Consider the following 14,231-nt stretch of genomic DNA (forward strand, 5'->3'; position numbering starts at 1 on the left):
GTCCGCGGGCTGCCCGTCCATCAGCGGTTTTATTTTCACAACTGAAAAAGAATAAAACGGTAAAACATGTAAAAGCATCATAAACATTTTACAACGGTACAGCTTCCGCTCTTCTCCCACCCAAACAACCTGGCCCTGATGCTGCCCCTAAGAAGCGGGCAGCACCCCTTGACCCCAGTCCAGCACCAAGTTGCCCGAGCGGGTTCTGTCTCTTTCAGGGGGCCCACGTCCAAGGGGACCCCTGAACCCCCGGAGGATCGCCACCGGTTACGGTAGTGGCGGGCCTAGGCCATCCCTTTCCTCCAGGCCCATCCTCCCAAATCAGCCTCTCCGGAGGCGGTAACGGTGTCAAGCCAACAAACATTTTTATTTACATTGCACTAAGTTTGTGGTTGCCCTGCAAGTTCTCGGGCTTGTCCGTAAGCAGTTCCTTACGCAATGGTTGCACAGTCCCTACGGGGACAACAGTTGCCGGCAACGGCCGGTTTAATCACGGTTCAATCAGGTAAACTTCTTTGGTTGATCATCTTTACTTATCATTTAAAACTTTCAAACTGGTACACTCAACACATAAAGCCCCCCCTTTTAAAGAGTAGTTTCCCTGTACCTAAGTGGGGGTCTACCTAGGTTGGGGCGAGTGGACCTTCGGGGTCCGGTGTCAGTGGTGACAGGCAGTGGGGCAGAGGGAACAGTCAGTTCCTCCTCCCTGCTATCATGTGGGGCAGGCGGAGGCGTAGGGGAGCTGGGTACAGGTACATCCCTGGGCACTGGCTCGCGGTTAACCGTTTCCATCATTTCTTCATCCACGGGTTGTGGGAACAGTATCACTGGAAGGATCACCGCACCGTTCTGTGTAGGCCAGTCTGCTGGAAAATCACCCATCATGGTGTGGATTACCTCTTTTTCCTTCTACACTGGACTGGGAACTGGAGCCTCATCCGCTACTCTCAATGCTGGTGGGCACTTCTTCAGGTGGTCTCGGGAAACCGTGGCCAAAGTCCCCCCCTGGTCACGGCTGATCTGGTAGGCCTTCCCATTCTCCCATCCTGTGGGCTGGACTACATACGGGGTTTTTTCCCATTGATCATCCAGCTTGTGGGCCCTTCTTTTCCGCTTCAGCACTACATCCCCAGGTTGGAAGGAACCGGCAGGCGCCTTCTTGTTGAAGCACTGCTCCTGTTGTCCCCGACTCTGGCACAAGTTCTTTTCAACATACTCCTGGACCTGTCGGTACTGTGTCCTCCGCCGAGTGTCCCATTCAGCTGTCGACAGGAGTGCTTCTGAAGCTTCCAAGCCCATTTCCAGATCCACTGGTAGCCGGCCGGGACGAGCTCTCATCAGGTATGCTGGAGTGCATTTCGTAGAGCTGGAAGGGATGTTGTTGTACATATCGACCAGGTCAGGTAGCTTCTCCAGCCACAGGTTCCGCTCTTCCAGTGGTAACGTCTTGAGGAGGCCCAGGACCAAGTGGTTCATCTTTTCACAAATGCCATTGGTTTGGGCGTGGTAAGGCGTGGTCCGGATTTTCTTGCAGCCGTACAACTGGCAGAATTCCTGGAATACCTCTGCTTCAAAGGCCGGACCCTGGTCGGTAAGCACCCTCTCCGGGTACCAATGCGGTCAACAGAAATAAGCCTGGAAAGCCTTAGCAGCGGTGCGGCCGGTTAAGTCCTTAACTGGGACAACCACCAGGAACCTCGAGTAGTGGTCTACGATGGTCAGAGCGTAGGTGTACCCACTTCGGCTGGGGGTGAGCTTTACATGGTCAAGGGCAACCAGCTCCAGCGGTTGGTGTGTAATGATCGGGTGTAGGGGTGCCTTCTGGCTGGCCTCGTCCTTCCTTCTCAATGCGCAAGGGCCACATTCTCGGCACCAGGCCTCCACAGATTCCCGCATTCCACTCCAATAGAACCGCTCTCTTAACAACATCTCTAGCTTCTTCCACCCGAAGTGCACTGCACCATCATGGTATGCTTGCAGGACGGTGGGCACGTTAGCCTGGGGAATCACCAGCTGGCGGATCTTCTCGTGAGTCTTTGGATTAATCAGCTCGCGATACAACTTCCCCTGGTGTAGGTATAGCCGGGTCCGTTCTTGCCACAGACGTTGGGCTTCGGCAGGGGCAGCAGGGTCTATCCCAGCAGAACCCTGTTCCACTAGAGTCTTGACCAGGCGGACAGCAGGTGCCTGGTCCTGAGCTTCCTGCCAGTCCTGTCGGGGCAGCGGATCCAGGTTCACCCGTTGTTGGTAGACGTGCACCTTCTCAGTGAATGGCCGGTGAAATGCAGGCAACTCGATCTCTTCGAGGTCATCATCCTCTGGCCCCTCTTCCGACAGGTGGGGCATCCGGGAGAGTGCATTGGCATTGACGTTGGTACGGCCGGCCCGGTACTTGATGGTGAAATCGTAGTTGGCTAACCTGGTCACCCATCGCTGCTCCAACGCGCCCAGCTTGGCCGTATCTAGATGGGTCAGCAGGTTATTGTCTGTGTACGCGGTGAACTTGGCTGCTGCCAGGTAATGGCGGAACCACTCGGTGATAGCCCACACCAGTGCCAAGAGCTCAAGCTTGAAGGAGATGTAGTTCTCAGGGTTCCTCTCAGTCGGTCGGAGTTTTCGGCTAGCATAAGCTATTACCTTTTCCCTTCTGTCTTGGACCTGGGATAGAACAGCCCCCAAGCCCACATTGCTGGCGTCGGTGTAGAGGATGAATGGGCGGCTGTAGTCAGGGTACGCTAGGATTTCCTCTCCGGTCAGGGCTGTTCTCAGCTGGCGGAAGGATTCCTCATGCTTTTCTTCCCACACCAATGGGGCTACTAGGGATCTACCACCCTTGGTCTGTCCTACGAGGAGGTCTTGCATGGGGGCAGCCATCTTTGTGTACCCCTTAATGAAGCGACGGTAATATCCCACCAGGCTTAGAAACTGCCTCACTTCCCTCACTGTGGTCGGTCTCGGCCAGTCTTGGATGGCGGTGATCTTCTCGGGGTTGGGGGCGACACCTTCCGCACCAACCACATGTCCTAGGTACTGCACTCTGGGTTTCAGCAGATGACACTTTGAGGGCTTCAACTTCATCCCATACTTGGCAAGGGACGCGAACACCTCGGCTAGGTGCTCCAGGTGGGCTTCATACGTCTGTGAGTACACAATCACATCATCCAAGTGCAGCAAAACGGTCCCATAGGCAGTCTTCTCTCGGTCTTCCGGTGCCACGGCCACCTGCCAGTACCCGCTGGTGAGGTCAAGGGTGGAGAAGTAGTTAGCGGTTCTCAGCGAGGCCAGGGACTCTTTGATGCGGGGCAGAGGGTAAGCATCCTTATGCGTTATCTGGTTAATCTTCCGGTAATCCACACACATCCGCATGGTGCTATCCTTCTTCTTAACCAGCACCAACGGAGCGGCCCAGGGACTACAGCTGTCCCTAATAACCCCTGCCTCCTTCATGTTCCTCAACATGTCTTTGGCGCATTGGTAGTGCGCAGGGGGAATAGGCCTGTATCTCTCTTTAATAGGGGAGTGTGTACCGGTAGGGATGTGGTGTTGAACCCCTTTAATCTGCCCAAAATCTAGAGGGTGCTTGCTAAAAACCCGCTCATACTCCTGTACCACCCGGTATACCCCTTCCTTGTGGTGTATGGGTGTATCATCAGTGCCGACATGTAGCTCTCGATACCACTCGCCTAACTCCCCCAGGGATGAGTGGGAACCGGCAGCAGGCGGTGTGACCGGGGGAACGGCTTCATGGATCGTGTGGGGATCTAGAGTGAGCAATTTGGCAAGGGTAGCGTACCGGGTGGTGCATGAATGCACACATATTGGTTTTATAATCTTATTGTATTACTTTATATTCTTATTTCACTTGTGCATATCTCCACCATAATCCTGGCTAAGAAATATAGCTTTTTTTGGGGTACACAGGTAGTAAGGTCTTCTTTCTATTTCTTTAGGGGTGATATAGCCTGGTGGAACTCTAGACCTCTAACATTATATATGCACCCTTTTTCTTTATGGTTCTTGGACACCTTATAACATTCTTCCATACATATATATCTTTCTCATAAATTATAAATAATTAGGCATTTTTATATATTTTATTTACATTTTCATAAATAACTTTTTACAAAGCATGGGGGACATTCTCACATACATATAATTTTCATGTACGCATTCTGAAAATTTACGCATAAACCGTACACACTCCTTTTTGTAACAATTTCTATAACTCATTCGCTGAACTCTCATCCCGGATATTCATTCTTACACCGAATTTCCTGTTATAACACAACATTCATGATTTTTATTCAATTTATTTTTATTTTTTAGGTTTATTAGTAGTGATGAGCGAGTACTAAAAAGCTCGGGTGCTCGAAGCTCGGGCCGAGCCTCCCAAGATACTCGTGTACTCGGCCCGAGCACCGAGCCCAATGTTATCCTATGGGAGACCCGAGTATTTTTGTGAAATGACCACCGGCAGCATGTAGAAACCCTAAAAATGGCACAAAAGTCTCCGAAGAGTGCTCAAATGACATGGCAACAGCATGGGGAAGACCCCTTGAAGCATTTATCACTCAAAAGTCACAGCTGTGAATAATTTTGTCCGCGTTTTACGCCATTTTTACGGACTCACCAGAAAACCTTCCAAAATGACACCAAAATGATTTTTCATAGCGGAAATGTTAAGGGCACATACCCAATAGTGAGATAGAGCTAATGTATGTTACTTTTTGAGATCAATACATGAAAGATTTTACGTAAAACATTGTGTGGCACTCCGATGTCCCTGAGAAGAGACGTACATAAAGGCCTCTGAGTCTAATGTGCCCATTTTGAGGAACTGAGTCTTTGTAGTATTTTCCTTTGCCAGGGCAGTCCAAAATTGTGAGGTTCACCAATGCCCCTGCATACAGACGTGCATGATGGCCTGTAAACCTGAAGTGCCCATTGTAAGGAAGTGGGTCTATTGTAGTATAGCCCTTAGGCAGGGCAGCCAAAAATTGGGAGGCTCCACGTTGTCCCTGGATAGAGACGTGCATGAGGGCCTCAAAACATTAAGTGTCCAGTGTCAGGAAGTGGGTGTATTATAGTATAGCCCTTAGGCAGGGCAGCCAAAAATTGGGAGGCTCCACGTTGTCCCTGGATAGAGACGTGCATGAGGGCCTGTAAACCTGAAGTGCCCATTGGAAGGAAGTGGGTCTTTTGTAGTATAGCCCTTTGGCAGGGCAGCCAAAAATTGGGAGGCTCCACGTTGTCCCTGGATAGAGACGTGCATGAGGGCCTGTAAACCTGAAGTGCCCATTGGAAGGAAGTGGGTCTTTTGTAGTATAGCCCTTTGGCAGGGCAGCCAATAATTGGGAGGCTCCACGTTGTCCCTGGATAGAGACATGCATGAGGGCCTCAAAACATTAAGTGTCCATTGTCAGGAAGTGGGTGTATTATAGTATAGCCCTTAGGCAGGGCAGCCAAAAATTGGGAGGCTCCACGTTGTCCCTGGATAGAGACGTGCATGAGGGCCTGTAAACCTGAAGTGCCCATTGGAAGGAAGTGGGTCTTTTGTAGTATAGCCCTTTGGCAGGGCAGCCAAAAATTGGGAGGCTCCACGTTGTCCCTGGATAGAGACGTGCATGAGGGCCTCAAAACATTAAGTGTCCATTGTCAGGAAGTGGGTCTTTTGTAGTATAGCCCTTTGGCAGGGCAGCCAAAAATTGGGAGGCTCCACGTTGTCCCTGGATAGAGACGTGCATGAGGGCCTCAAAACATTAAGTGTCCATTGTCAGGAAGTGGGTGTATTATAGTATAGCCCTTTGGCAGGGCAGCCAAAAATTGGGAAGCTCCACGTTGTCCCTGCATAGAGACGTGCATGAGGGCCTCAAAACATTGTTCCCATTGCAAAGGAGCGGGTCTCCTGTCGTTGTAATGTCCATTCTGCAAAGAATGGGCGAAAAAATTTACCACTGGGGGTATACCTGAAACAAAGGCCTAACTCTTGTAACGGTCATCATGGTGGCGCATGAGGAGAAGGAGGAGCAGTCCAGCGATTATCCAAAGTCCAGAAGTGTGTACCCATGGGTGACTGGAGGTACATGGCAAATTCCCGTTACAAACTTTAAATTCCGCTCTCATTTGCTGGTGGTGTGGTGAAGTCTGGCCCAATCCAACCCTTGTTCATCTTGATCAGAGTCAGCCTGTCAGCATTTTCAGTTGACAGGCGGGTGCGTTTATCTGTAATGATTCCACCTGCGGCACTAAAAACACGCTCTGACAAAACGCTAGCGGCAGGGCAGGCCAGGACTTCCAAGGCGTAGAGAGCCAATTCATGCCACGTGTCCACCTTGGATACCCAATAATTGTAAGGCACAGAGGAATGTCGGAGTACAGTTGTTCGATCTGCAAGGTACTCCTTGAGCATCTGGGCAAACTTAGGATTTCTTGTGGCACTACCCCGCACCTCAGGGGCTGTGGTACGTGAGGGGCTGAGAAAACTGTCCCACATCTTAAAGACTGTTCCTCTACCTCTGGCGGATTGGACTTGTGCCTCTCTCGGCTGTACGCCTTGGTTGTCCACTGATTCCTGACCTATGCCGCTAGCGTTTTGTGAGGGGAATGCTTTGCCTACTTCCGTGACTATGGCCTTCCGGAACTGCTGCATTTTGGTTGACCTCTCCGCCTCGGGAATAAGAGACATAAAGTTCTCCTTGTAGCGTGGGTCTAACAGTGTTACCAACCAGTAATGATTGTCGGCCAAGATGTTCTTAACGCGAGGGTCACGAGACAGGCAGCTTACCATAAAGTCAGCCATGTGCGCCAGACTCTTAACAGCCAGGACTTCAGTAGCCTGACCAACACGTTGACTGAACATGCTGTCCTCCTCCTCCTCCTCCTCCTCCTCCTCCTCATCTACCCTGTCCTCTGGCCAGCCACGCTGAACCGAGGATATGACTGGTGTGCATGTCATATCCTCAATTTGGCCGGAGATTTGCTCCATGTCTTCATCCTCCTCCTCGTCATAGTCCTCCACTGCACGTTGTGATGAGACAAAGCTGGGCTGTGTGTTATCACCCACACCCACTACTGTTTCTTGCTGCAACTCATCGCGCTCCGCCTGCAATGCATCATGTTTGGTTTTGAGCAGAGACCGTTTTAGAAGGCAGAGTAGCGGTATGGTGACGCTAATAATGGCGTCATCACCACTCACCATCTTGGTGGAGTCCTCAAAGTTTTGGAGGATGGTACATAGGTCGGACATCCATCTCCACTCCTCAGGTGTTATGTGTGGAGTTTGACCCATTTCCCGACGGCTTAGGTGATGCAGGTACTCAACAACTGCCCTCTTCTGCTCACATATCCTGACCAACATGTGCAGAGTTGAATTCCAACGCGTGGGGACATCACACACCAGTCTGTGAGCCGGAAGATGCAAACTGCGCTGAAAGCCGGCAAGGCCGGCTGAAGCAGTAGGTGACTTTCGAAAATGTGCAGACAGGCGGCGAACTTTTACCAGCAGATCAGACAGCTCTGGGTATGACTTTAGAAACCGCTGAACCACGAGGTTGAGCACATGGGCCACGCATGGAACATGTGTCAGCTGGCCTCGCCTCAAAGCCGCCACCAGGTTCCGGCCATTGTCACACACGACCTTTCCTGGCTTTAGGTTCAGAGGTGTGAGCCAGTGATCTGCCTGCTGTTTCAGAGCTGTCCACAGCTCTTCTGCATTGTGGGGTTTGTCACCTATGCAGATTAGCTTCAGCACAGCCTGTTGCCGCTTCGCCGAGGCAGTGCTGCAGTGCTTCCAGCTTGGGACTGGTGTGGAGGGTACAGTGGATGAGGATGCGCAGGAGGAGGAGGAGGCTGAAGAGCATGACATTCCGGAGCTGTAGAGTGTGGGTGAAACACTGACTGAGGTAGGGCCTGCAAACCTTGGTGTGGGAAGGACGTGTTCCGTCCCTCGCTCAGACTGGGTCCCAGCTTCCACAATATTAACCCAGTGTGCCGTCAACGAGATGTAGCGGCCTTGCCCACAAGCACTTGTCCACGTGTCTGTGGTTAGGTGGACTTTGGGTGAAACAGCGTTGTTCAGGGCACGTGTGATGTTTTGTGACACGTGGTTATGCAACGCGGGGATGGCACACCGGGAGAAATAGTGGCGGCTGGGGACCGAGTAACGTGGGACAGCTGCCGCCATCAGGTCGCGGAATGCTTCTGTCTCCACCAGCCTAAAAGGCAACATTTCCAGCGCAAGCAGTCGCGAAATGTTAGCATTTAGAACTGTGGCATGTGGGGTGTTGGCAGTGTATTTGCGCCTGCGTTCAAAGGTTTGCTGAATGGATAACTGAACGCTGCGCTGGGACAAGGACGTGCTTGATGATGGTGTTATTTCTGAGTAGGCAACTGCAGGTGCAGGACCGGAGGAGGCTTGTTCGCAGGCAGCATGGACAGGGGATTGGCTCGCATGCACAACCAGCGAAGACGTAGCAGTGACATTAGCAAGCACTGCTCCTCGACTCTGTTGTACTTCCCACAAAGTCGGGTGCTTGGCTGACATGTGCCTGATCATGCTGGTGGTGGTCAGGCTGCTAGTTTTGGTACCCCTGCTGATGCTGGCACGGCAGGTGTTGCAAATGGCCTTTTTAGAATCATCTGGATCCAACTTAAAAAACTGCCAGACTCGGGAAGACCTAACATTTGTACAGGCACCTTGTGTCGTGTTGTTGTTCCGGGGAACGGTTGCCTGACTTCTGCCTGGAGCCACCACCCTGCTTCTTACTGCCTGTTGGGATGCTACGCCTCCCTCCCCCTGTGCACTGCTGTCCTCGCTCTGCATATCCTCCTGCCAGGTTGGGTCAGTTACTGGATCATCCACCACGTCGTCTTCCTCTTCCGCACCCTGCTCCTCCTCCTGACTTCCTGACAATTGTGTCTCATCATCGTCCACCCCTTGTTGAGACACGTTGCCAACTTCGTGAGAACGTGGCTGCTCAAATATTTGGCCATCTGTACATACGATCTCCTCATGACCCACTTCAACATGAGCTGGCGAGAGGCCAGAATGTGCGAATGGAAACGTGAACAGCTCTTCCGAGTGTCCAAGTGTGGGATCATTAATGTCCGAGGACGTGTACTCAGCCTTGTGGTAGGAAGGAGGATCAGGTTCTGAAATGTGCGGTGCAGTATCACGGCTACTGACACTTGACCATGTGGAAGACAGAGTGTTTGTGGTGGTGCCAATCTGACTGGAAGCATTATCCGCTATCCAACTAACAACCTGTTGACACTGGTCTTGGTTCAAGAGCGGTGTACTGATGCGGTCCCCAAGAATTTGGGACAGGACGTGCGAGCGACTAGATGTGGCCCTTTGTTGTGGCAAAATTAGAGCTTGCCCACGACCTCGGCCTCTGCCTGCACCACCATCACGTCCACTTCCTTGTTCCTTGCCAACGCCCTTGCGCATTTTGCAATGCTGTGCTGACGTGTATTCACTAGACTTGGGCGTTATATCAAAGTTTGTGCAAATTGTGCACCTGTACGCTGCCACCGACAGGCACACACGTGCGGTTTTTAAATGCAAGCACGGACGCACTAAGAACCTAACAGGTTTTAGGAGCAAAAATTAATGATGAGAACTCTGACACTATCAGCCACTGCTGACTGACGTGTATTATACACTACACTTGTGCGTTATATAATAGTTTGGTAAAAACGCACACAAGTGCACCTGTACGCTGCCACCGACAGGCACACACGTGCGGTTTTTAAATGCAAGCACGGACGCACTAAGAACCTAACAGGTTTTAGGAGCAAAAATTAATGACGAGAACTCTGACACTATCAGCCACTGCTGACTGACGTGTATTATACACTACACTTGTGCGTTATATAATAGTTTGGTAAAAACGCACACAAGTGCACCTGTACGCTGCCACCGACAGGCACACACGTGCGGTTTTTAAATGCAAGCACGGACGCACTAAGAACCTAACAGGTTTTAGGAGCAAAAATTAATGACGAGAACTCTGACACTATCAGCCACTGCTGACTGACGTGTATTATACACTACACTTGTGCGTTATATAATAGTTTGGTAAAAACGCACACAAGTGCACCTGTACGCTGCCACCGACAGGCACACACGTGCGGTTTTTAAATGCAAGCACGGACGCACTAAGAACCTAACACAGGTTTTAGGAGCAAAAATTAATGACGAGAACTCTGACACTATCAGCCACTGCTGACTGACGTGTATTATACACTACACTTGTGCGTTATATAATAGTTTGGTAAAAACGCACACAAGTGCACCTGTACGCTGCCACCGACAGGCACACACGTGCGGTTTTTAAATGCAAGCACGGACGCACTAAGAACCTAACAGGTTTTAGGAGCGACAATTGCTGAGAAGTCTGACACTATCAGGACTGTTTTAGACTGTGTACACCAGCCCCAGATATGATGAAGGCTGGTATACGGTCACCACTAGGAATGGCTATATACCCTGCCTGCCTGCCTGCCTGCCTGTATACTGCTACAATAGTCCTGACAAGGACTCTTTTGGTCACTAGCCTGTATTCCAACCTGGCTATACCCTGCCTGTATACAGCAACAATAGTCCTGAGAAGGACTCTGCTACTGTACTCCGACCTGGCTATACCCTGCCTGCCTGTATACAACTAGAATAGTCCTGAGAAGGACTTTTGGTCACACTGTTTGCAGCCCTGCTACGGAAATAGCTATAAAGGGCCGCAAACCTTTCCCTGAAGCAGCGACCCTCTCCCTGCACTGACTGTCTGGATAGCTGTGAGCAGAGCACAGCGCGCCCGCCGGTATAAAGGCTCGGTCACGCTGTGCAGGCCGGCCAATCACTGCAATTCCACAACTAACAGGGCTGTGGCATTGCAGTGGTCTGCCAGCCAATCCCTGCATGAGGGCTGGCTCTCAAAAGAGCGCCAACATGCAGGGATGAAGACCACGAGTACAGCACGAGTATCGCGAGATTACTCGGTCCCCGTCGAGTAGACCGAGTACAGTGATACTCGTGCGAGTACCGAGTAGTAACAAGCATGCTCGCTCATCACTATTTATTAGTAAAATGGCTTACACTCCCCTTTTTTCCACTTTTTTCTTCACTACTTTTATAAAGAAATTTTTCCTTTCTTTATTCTTAATGCAATTTTATATAGCAACACCACCATTTTTTGCCACGAACATAATTTTTCTTGTCCGTCATCCCGTTCACCCTTACAGGGTTGTGGACAGATGCACTTGTCACTACACTTCTAAGACTCAATACAGGGTCTGGAGCTCAATGCTCCCTTTTTGTTTTTTTTTTCTTCTTTTTTTTCTTTTTTTCATTTTGTCCTTCTTCTTCTTCTTTTTCTGATTTTTGTCTCAAAAAGCTGATGAAATTTGAAACACTATACCCCAGTGATTTTATAAATGTTTCTCAATATATCACTTGAGAACTTTTATGGCCGGTATTGTAACAGTTGACCATCCCGGCAGTATTTGAAATACAGCAGTCAGTCCTCTGACGTAGCTCCATATGTGTATATATAGAGGTTCTTCCTCCTTTGATTGCATACTGTTCTTTTTTTGCCCTGATGAAGGAGACAGTGATCTCTGAAACACATTGACCGGAAAAAAGAATAAAGAGATGAAATAATTAACATCAGTTTCCTTTGGTGACAGCGCGGCACGCACCCGATTTTCCTCCTATACGTTATTGCTCTTCTACTAGGGGCTGCGGCTGTCGCCATTTGTAACGTGCATTTAGGGGTTGTGACTGGCACAACCTTAAGAGGTGAGTGCAACTACTATTAATTATTTGTTACCTTACCAGGTAAGACCCTAATTTGTGCGTCTGCTCCAGAGTTATTTCCCTGATTATTAATATCTGACAGGCAGTGATTGATCCTGCATTCTCACCTTCCTCTCTGTTGCACATTCTTATTGTTCCTATATGCTCTCTATTTCCATCAGACTTTTTTTGTCCTTCGGTGGGGCTCTAACATATGTGCACCATTTATTATTTATTTTTATGGATTCCTTTCTTTTTTCATGCTAGCGTTCATTATGCAGTAGTCATTCATGATATATCTTATATTTGTGAATCCATTAGGGCTCTATATGTCTGGTGCATCACATTGGGTCTTTTCAGTGCACAATAGGCACCTTTTTCTGTTATGCTCTGCTGCCACCTTATGGACATCCTATCAGTGATGCCAGAAAAAAATGGACATGTCTCCGTGCAGCAATCACGGACACGCGGGTACGCCGCACGGAGACACGTGCAGTGAAAAATCACTGATGTGTGAGCAGACCCATTCATTATAATGGATCTGCGTATCTCAGTGATTCTGTTATGTTTAAAAAAAAGCACAAACGTACCAGAATCACTGACGTGTGAAACAGGCCTTATAGTGTTTTGATTTATGTATGTATTATACAACTTCTGTGGATCTTGTATGAGTGACTTTTCTTCATTTTATTGGATTGTTTTAAAATATTGAAATAAAGTCACGCTTCCTATGCATCCTTTTGTATTCTGATTGGCTACTATAATACAGTTTTTAGGCACTGAGATCGATACCAGAGGCATGGTCTTCCGCTTACCAGAGGATAAGCTCAAAAGGCTAAGGGACATAATAGAAGGGTTTAGTGCTGTTAATAAGGTGGCATTAAGATAAATGAAATATATCTTCTCGGTCTTCTCGTTTTCTTGCTGAGTTGTGCCAATGGACAGAGTTTTTTCTAGACATTTGCTATTGGAAACTCAGGGAACCAAAGCTCCTGGATAGAGTTGAGCGCGGTTCGTGGTTCGTGGTTCTCCAGTTCTAGGCTCGAGTGATTTTGGGGCATGTTCTAGATCGAACTAGAACTCGAGCTTTTTGCAAAAGCTCGATAGTTCTAGAAACGTTCGAGAACGGTTCTAGCAGCCAAAAAACAGCTAAATCATAGCTTGGTTTCTGCTGTAATAGTGTAAGTCACTCTGTGAATCAAACTATTATCAAATTTCAGTGTATAGTGTGCGTGAACAGCGCCTTCAGATCACTGCTGTTTCTATAATGGCGATCGCCATTTTTTTTTTTTTTTCCTTGTCTTCCTTCCCTAAGTGCGCGCGTCTTGTGGGGCGGGCCAGCATGTCAGCCAATCACAGACACACACACAGCTAAGTTGACTTTGAGCCAGAGAAGCAACGGCATGTGTGATAGGATCTGCATGTCACATGTCCCTGCATTATAAAACCGGACATTTTCTTCACGGACGCCATTATCTGCCTTCTGCGTCTTTGGTGTCAGACATCACTGTCGCAGCTCCGTCCTCCTGAGTCCTATAGCCGATACAGCTGTATGCGCTGCATACACAGCGTTAGACAGCATAGGGAGAGCACTTTATAGCAGTCCTTTTAAGAACTCAAACCGGCAGGGTCAGAGAGCCATAGGTGACAGGTCCTGCAAACAGCAACAGCATCTGTGTAGCCAAGGTCAGGGATTTCCTCCCTGCATTTCACCATTAGGAGGGAATAGAAAGGCAGGCTTCCATTCCTCTACCCAGAGCACCACAATCCTGCCACTGTACCCTCCTGTCCTCTGCACACTCCAACTCATTATAACTAAGCCATTATACTAGCAAACACTCAGTGTACCTAGTGGCATCCTATCTGTGGCTATTGGACTTTGCTATAGTCCCACTAGTGCAAAGACATTTGCAGAGCACGTCTGCCTGCATTGCACACTCCAACTTTTTTAAACTAAGCAATTTTACTAGCAAACACTCAGTGTACCTAGTGGCATCCTATACGTGGCTATTGGACTTTGCTATAGTCCCACTAGTGCCAAGACATTTGCAGAGCGCATCTGCCTGCGTTGCACACTCCAACTAATTTTAACTTAGCCATTATACTAGCAAACACTCAGTGTACCTAGTGGCATCCTATACGTGGCTATTGGACTTTGCTATAGTCCCACTAGTGCCAAGACATTTGCAGAGCGCATCTGCCTGCGTTGCACACTCCAACTAATTATAAGTAAGCCATTATACTAGCAAACACTCAGTGTACCTAGTGGCATCCTATCTGTGGCTATTGGACTTTGCTATAGTCCCACTAGTGCAAAGACATTTGCAGAGCACGTCTGCCTGCATTGCACACTCCAACTTTTTTAAACTAAGCAATTTTACTAGCAAACACTCAGTGTACCTAGTGGCATCCTATACGTGGCTATTGGACTTTGCTATAG

The sequence above is a fragment of the Anomaloglossus baeobatrachus genome (genome assembly GCF_048569485.1).
Source record: "Anomaloglossus baeobatrachus isolate aAnoBae1 chromosome 7 unlocalized genomic scaffold, aAnoBae1.hap1 SUPER_7_unloc_2, whole genome shotgun sequence".
In the NCBI taxonomy this organism is placed as follows: Eukaryota; Metazoa; Chordata; class Amphibia; order Anura; family Aromobatidae; genus Anomaloglossus; species Anomaloglossus baeobatrachus.